Consider the following 7,998-nt stretch of genomic DNA (forward strand, 5'->3'; position numbering starts at 1 on the left):
GGTTTTAGAGTTTGCAAACTGGAAACACAGAAAGGCAAAAAATTCAGAAGTTATCCAAAGAAGAAAAGGTAAAATTTCTTATAACAAAAAGTACACTCTTGAGAATTATCAGTCCTGCCTTCTTAGTTCTAGGATTGATCCTGGATGGTTATCAGTCAGATGACAGGTGGTCTGGAAGATGGGTGCCAGAATGTTGGGTCAGGTCCCAGTCAGTTATCTGGATAATGAATGTCATGTAGATGTATACCTGAATCCTTCGGGGGTCATTAGAGGACTACCTGAAGGTCCATATGTATGAGGCCTGACAATTAAGTTTGCGAACTCTTCCTAGAAAAAGTGCTACATACCTCATTGCTGGATATCACTATAGTCACCTTCAAAGTACTCCCCTTGGGAGGCTATGTACTGATGCCAGCACCTAGTCCACCCTTCGAAGCAATTTTGTAATTCTTTTTCTGGAATGGCCATCAGAGCTGTCGTCATATTACCCTTGATGTATTGAATGTCATTAAAATGTCTTTCTTTCAATATGTCTTTCCTTACCTTTGTCTTCAGGTAAGGAAAGAAGTCATTGGGGGCCAGATCAGGTGAGTAGGGAGGGTGTTTCAATAGTTATTTGCTTACTGGCTAAAAACTCCCCCACAGACAGTAAGTACCATGTGAGCTGGTGCATTGTCGTGATGCAAGAGCCATGAATGGTTGCCAAAAAGTTCAGGTCGTCTAACTTTTTCACACAGCCTTTTCAGCACTTCCAAATAGTAAACTTGGTTAACTGTTTGTCCAATTGATACAAATTCATAATGAATATTCACTCTGATATCAAAAAAGTTTAGCAACATCATTGCAACATGTTTGCAAACTTAATTACCTGACCTCTATATCCAGGAATTGATACGGGGCTGAAAAGTTTAAGTATCCAGGCTAGTTAGAACAAGAATGAAGTCTTTCTTCATGCCTCAACCTTCACAATGTTAATAACTATAGCACCTTGGTTAAAGTAACTCCATTTTATACATTCCCTATTTTCATGCTTTCCTCAACTGAACAGAAATAATTGGGAAATAACAAGCATAGGAGTGAGCAACCAGGGGCACGGAGTGTGGTTGTCTTTATATAGGTGCTTTGAATGATTATATAAAGATACTAATTTTGATTATGATATTTTAATGAATGGTTTTCACTAATTCAGGTTGGCACTGTCTGGGAGGAAATTTTTCCTTTGCTTTTCAAAGATCTTTAGGCAAGTCGAATAATCAAATTGACTTGACACAGATTAGCGGAAGAAAAACAAATGAAAGTTTAGTAACATGTACACTTCCTGTAAGCATGAGAGAAACCCAGGAAAAGTGAGTAACTCGCCAAAATGGCGGAAGCCATCACCTTAAATACCACCTTCAGCTCCAAACAGAATATGTTGCGGTGGAGAGTCTGTTACAGTAGATGACCAGGAAAAACAAAAGTAAGGTTGTTATGCAGATTTAAGTCGCTGCCTTCTCCACAGATTGTCAAGGAAGGTCAGGCACACCCTTACAAATGTAAGTGTCCTTTTCCAAAGGATAACTTTTACTTGGTGTTCAGAGCTTCTCCCATGTCTTGTTTCTTAAAATGAACCAGCCTGAAATAATCCATAATCCAAAGAGACATATTTTGGGGTGGCTAACTGCTCTCCTCCAGCGTGAATTAATGAACAGAATGAATTGACATTTAAAAAAAAACACAAAATTTTAGTGTTTTCAGTTCTGCATAGAAATCTTAAATGAGCACAATGAAGCATTGCTTCCTAGATGCTTTTAGAAAACTCAGTGAGGCCACTTTGCACAGTGGCTGAGAAGATGTACCTTCATGCTCAAAAAGTCAGACTATCTGGGTTTGGGTCCTGCATTTCCTATTGCTGTTGTGAATGAAAAGAGGTGCTGCTCTGTAGTAAACCTGACAAGCTCAGTGGCAGAGAGTAACCACACAGGATGGTCTGACCATAAATTCTTCACTAGGTAGGTCACGGTGAGAAGGCACGTTCCTGGCTTATAAATTTATTTTAAAAAGATTAATCTTTGCCTTAAGTGAGCCCTGTCCATTGTTTTTGTGCATCTGAGATAATATACCCTTGGAATGTCAGTAACTATTTTCTCCAGACCCCTTGCAGGCATAACCACTTGCCCCAGGGCTCTACAACCCCACACTCCCGTTGTCCATTCTCTTGTTGCCCCATACCATCTCTACTTACAGTAAATGTTAAATGTTAACTCTCTTGTACCCACCAATGTAAAACAAGTATGTAGTTCTCCTCTTACTTCTTTACCCAATCCCTGAGATTTCCCCGCTTTGCTTTCTCTCACCTCCCTCACTTTTACCACCTGTGGATTTCATGTAACCTTCCTTGTGTTCTTTTCCTTTGACTGTAAATATGTTTAAAAAACTGCAAACCTGCCATTCTCTGGAGCATTTTTTCAATCCTTGGAGATTCTGCTTCCAGGCCAGGCCTCGTTGTTTGGGTTCAAATAAACTCTTACAAAAGTTTTCCATAGGTTTGGACTTTCTTCTTTCATTGACACTGTTTATGGGACCCTGAGAAATTTACTTATTTTTTTCTAAGCCTCATTTTACTCTTATATGAAATGGGCTAATCATAGTTTTTATATCAGAGAGTTTCTCAAAAAACAAAACAAAACAAACAAACAAACAAAAAAAAAACACCAAAAAAAAACAAACCCAGACTTAGACAAGGAGAAACTTTATTCACAATTACAATTGCCACAGAAGAACTTCCAATCTCTGGAGGTTGAGGCATCTGCAAATGCCTCAAAAACAAACAGGAAAGCCTTTTCTGTTACAAGGAAGGATAAGCAGACCTTAGCAGCAATGGGAAGCTGGGCAGGAAATGTCTGCCAGGGAGAAGCTGATAAAGGGACACTTTAGTGGTGTCCCTAAAGGTGATGAAGCAGAGGGCCCTGTGGTGAGAGCAGAAACCTCACAAAAGTCAAGGCAAAGCAGAGGGTAAGAAAAGGCAATTGTGAACACTCAGTCAGTTCTGAAGATCAAGTGAAATTATCCATGTTATAACTTACCAAGTTTTATGCATATTAACAAAAATGCTGGGATCATTTTTTTTGTTGTTGTTGTTGTTTTTTAATTAAAATACTTGATTACAAAGTGCTTGAGACAATCCTTTTCTCTCTGGAGCAGAATAATTTAGTCGTACCGCGTTCAGTGAGCATCCACTCTGTGCCAGGCCCAGTGCTGGAAAGTGGTACAATATTGATGAGGTAGAGTTTCTGAGCTCAAGGAGTTCTCAGGCCAGCGGAAAAGATGGAGTGTTAAATAACGAAACGTGAAAAGGGCAACCATTCTGACACATATAAAATGTCACAGGAGAATGTGGAGGTGTTGTCAGTTAGCTGAAAGAACTATGATGAAGGAAGAACCTGGATGAGAAGACCCTGAACTGAGTCTTGAACAAGAAGAAGCCGTTACCTTGATGAATAAGAGGGAAAGAGCCTTCCCACCATGATGGAGAAGTACGTATGTGCAAGGCCAGGGTTTAAAAGAGTGTGTGGGGAGCCAAGGACAAGTACTTACTGGGTCCTGAGTTCTGGGCGGAGTGGTGGCTGAGTCTGCAGAGACCCTAGGGGCTGGGTGATGGAAGCCACAGAAAGGGCAGGGCGTGGTAAGTTGTGGTCTAGGACAGTCATCTAGGATCACTTGTTGTTTCTGGGTCTCCTTACTGCAGATGATGACATTCCCTGACAGAAGGAGTTCAGGAGAAGCCTGGATGGAGGGGCTGGGAGAGTACAGCTTAGCAATGTTGCTCTGAGGGGCCAATGAGGCATTCAAACACAGACACTTAGCAGACAGGTCAGTGGTCTGGGCTGGGGACAAAGATACAGGGGTTGTGAACACAGCCATGACAGACACAGCAGTGAAGATCATCCAGGAGAGAATTTAGGCCAAAAAAGCTGGGATCTGAAATCAGAACAGCAACGTCTGATTTTGCGTGCATTCAGTGACTGTGCGTGCATTCATTGACTGTGCATGCATTCAGTCAATAATTACTGAACACTTTCTGCGGGCAAAGCGTTGTGTTGGTTTCCAGAATAAAGAACTAATGGTTTTTCTCCTCATGTAGGATGAGATCTAGACCAGTGATTCTCAACCACAGAAGAGTTTGCCCCTTGAGGACGTTTGGCAATATCTGGAGATATTTTGATTATCACAACTGAGCAGGAGAGGTTGCTGCTAGCATCTAGTTGGTAAAGGCCAAGGAATGCTGCTAAACATCCTACAGAGCACAAAATAGCTCCCCCCATGCCTTGACAAAGAATTATTTGGTCCCAAATGTCAATTTTGTAGAGGCTAAGAGGCCCTGATCTACACTAAGAAACAGTACATGTGCTTGGACACAAGAAAACCAAAAACCACTCCCTTCTCCAAACTGGGTGTGCTGGCTTTGTAATTTGTCAACTTGGCTATGCTAAACTACATTCCCCAAAGTCCCCTTTTCCATGTTTCCTCTTAGGGTGTGCCACAGAGTGATTGCACCAGCTTTGGAGGGCGGAGAGCACACAGCACATCCGGCAGCTCAGGCACACCATTCATTGCCCCTCCGCCACCTCCCCTCACTGACATCATGCAGTGGTGGGCCTACACCTGCTCCCCTTCCCGGGGACTCCTTCAGCTTCCCTGAGCCCTGAGCCAGGCAGTGTGTGTTCAGCTCCATGATAAAGGGTTCCAGCTTCTGCAGGACACCCACACCATCGAAGTCATGGGCAGTAAGGATGGACTTGGGTTTCAGGTCATCCTCCTGAGCTTCAGCTCATCCTGTGGATTATGTCTTCTTCTTGCTCTCTCGCATTTTATACCCTCCTTCCCTTGCTGATGGCCTGCCCTGTGGACTACAAGCTCCAACTTCATTCATGAAGAGAACAGTCTTTCAGAGACTGCTTAACTAGTTCCCACCATTACCACGGGCAAGTCCTTGATATCTAGGTGAAACCTGGAAATCCTTTTTCTCTCTTTTCCTCCATCACCACGAATATATATATTCACTCTCTGATTGAACTTTGATATGTTGGGTTAAGGTTGGGGTTAGCCTATTATTGCTTCTAACTCGGAACAAAGTAATTTTGTAGAAAGGCAGATTTTTTTCCTCCTTGGGCCCAATCATAATGGTCCTATCCCACGAATTTTTATACACTATTGACCAATTCTTTTCTTTATTTTTCCTTCCCCCTTTTCTCATCCTCCTTCCCCTCTTCTTCCTCTTCCACCTTCCTTCACTTCTTCCCTCTTTTCTGTCTCTCCCTTTCACTTTATTTTTCTAATCCTATCCTTTGGAAGAATAAACACTATTGATCAGCACCCATAGATGACAATATGTCCTAGAATTCTCTCTCTCTCTTGCATTTCACAGGTATGTGCCAAGACAGTTATCCATGGTTTGTGGACTCCATTTGAGTACACTTCACATGCCCTTTTCATGAGATAGACAAAATTTTCTGTCATATCATGTTGCCACCTGGGTTTTTGTCCACTGAAGAATTACGGAGTCATAACTGGGATGTCCCATCTGACCATTTGGTTTTTTGTTTGTTTCCCTCTGGAGATCTTCCAGATTCCTCATGTCTTCCTCAGAGGCTCAGAGCTGTCCTCAATTCCTGAGCAGACACCTACCAGGGTTTGAACAGAGAGGAGAAGATGCGTGCTGTTAATATGCACTTTGTCCAACACTTTGTCATAACGTCTTCTGGCCTATACCTGTATGTATGACTGGTGTGTTTGGGTAAAACCTGGAAATCCTTTTCTTCTCTTTTCCTCCATCACCACGAATATATATATTCGCTCTCTGATTGAACTTTGATATGTTGGGTTAAGGTTGGGGTTAGCCTATTATTGCTTCTAACTCGGAACAAAGTAATTTTGTAGAAAGGCAGATTTTTTTCCTCCTTGGGCCCAATCATAATGGTCCTATCCCACGAATTTTTATACACTATTGACCAATTCTTTTCTTTATTTTTCCTTCCCCCTTTTCTCATCCTCCTTCCCCTCTTCTTCCTCTTCCACCTTCCTTCACTTCTTCCCTCTTTTCTGTCTCTCCCTTTCACTTTATTTTTCTAATCCTATCCTTTGGAAGAATAAACACTATTGATCAGCACCCATAGATGACAATATGTCCTAGAATTCTCTCTCTCTCTTGCATTTCACAGGTATGTGCCAAGACAGTTATCCATGGTTTGTGGACTCCATTTGAGTACACTTCACATGCCCTTTTCATGAGATAGACAAAATTTTCTGTCATATCATGTTGCCACCTGGGTTTTTGTCCACTGAAGAATTACGGAGTCATAACTGGGATGTCCCATCTGACCATTTGGTTTTTTGTTTGTTTCCCTCTGGAGATCTTCCAGATTCCTCATGTCTTCCTCAGAGGCTCAGAGCTGTCCTCAATTCCTGAGCAGACACCTACCAGGGTTTGAACAGAGAGGAGAAGATGCGTGCTGTTAATATGCACTTTGTCCAACACTTTGTCATAACGTCTTCTGGCCTATACCTGTATGTATGACTGGTGTGTTTGGGTAAAACCTGGAAATCCTTTTCTTCTCTTTTCCTCCATCATCACTAACATCCCAGGTCCAGCTGCGTAGTATGTGTATGCGTAGGATAACATTTGGAGAAAATAATTTAGGTTTCATTTTGTTCTTCCTAGTGTTTTCCCTTTCCTTTCCCCCATTCTAGTGGGCCTTTCGCTTTGTGCTCAAGGACCCAGGAGGATGCTGAGGCAGAGGGAAAATCCTATGAATGACCCCACACAGCCAGTGCCACGTGCTCAGGTCAGGAGCCAAATGCCGTTATGGGAAATACAGTTTAAACTTTCATATTCATGGATCTGTCATGGAGCCAGGAGATCATTTTAGCCCCTCATTCAGTTTGTAACTTGCATGCCCACTTCCTACTTTTCTTGGCTCTTCAGTTTGGAAATCTTCCTACAGTTTATTTCTCGGGTAGGGATGCTACCGCATTCAGTCTGAGGGTGCAGGGAAAGAGAAATGGGCTCTGGACACCTCAAATCTAGGTATAGCCTTGAATCAGATACTGCCCTAGACAAAAGATAGACTTCCATTTCTCGGGCATAGATTTTCAGAGGCAGCAGGTCTATACCGGGCTCAGAAATCATAGTTTTAAAACATTTGCTGATTGTGGTTCAGATGAACAGCCATTTTTGAAAACCAATGGTCTAAATTGATTTGAAACACTGTGTGCGTGTATGTGTGTGTGTGTGTGTGTGTGTGTGTATGTGTGTGTGTATTTATAGCTCCCCCAAGGAGATCTTAAGTGCCTATTTGCCCACTTTTCTTCTTTCTGCCTATTAAGTGCCGGATTTGATTTCTGATATCAGAATTCTCATTGTAGTGAGGACAAAATCACAGTATGTAACTCCTGGTGTCTTCAGTGGCTGTCCCCCCGTGACCAGCCCTCAATGGTGATTGGTAACTGCTTCACTGATGACTGAGAAACCCAGTTGTTGTGTGCCTAACCTGCATAGGGTAGCCTCATAGCTTGGCTAGTGCAGAGACTCCCAGGCTTGTCACTCCCTCTGAGGTCATCCTGATTGTGTCAGTCATATTGACCATCCGACAGGCCTCCTAATTGGACCCAAAATGTCTCCCAAATTTCTGGGATGATTGATGGCCTTCCAACAGTCCTTTTACAGATGGGGAAACTGAGACTAAGAAAGTAAGTTTCTCAGCATCCCCACACTGGTATGTGGTGCAGTTGGTATTTGAACTCAAATCCACATGATGGATTTCACTCCATCCTTGTGCCTGACTCATAAACCAAACAATGTTTTAACAGAACACACAGAATCAATAATCTTTATTACCTTAATCCTGGGCCATAGGTTGACAAGTTATTATCCAAATCAACTTTGTTTTTTGCTTGATTAAAGGAAAATTTGTAAAAAAGATGAAAAGAGGGTATTATTCACTGAACTTTTTGCCCCTC

Source organism: Rhinolophus sinicus, linkage group LG01, assembly GCF_036562045.2.
Source record: "Rhinolophus sinicus isolate RSC01 linkage group LG01, ASM3656204v1, whole genome shotgun sequence".
Lineage (NCBI taxonomy): Eukaryota > Metazoa > Chordata > Mammalia > Chiroptera > Rhinolophidae > Rhinolophus > Rhinolophus sinicus.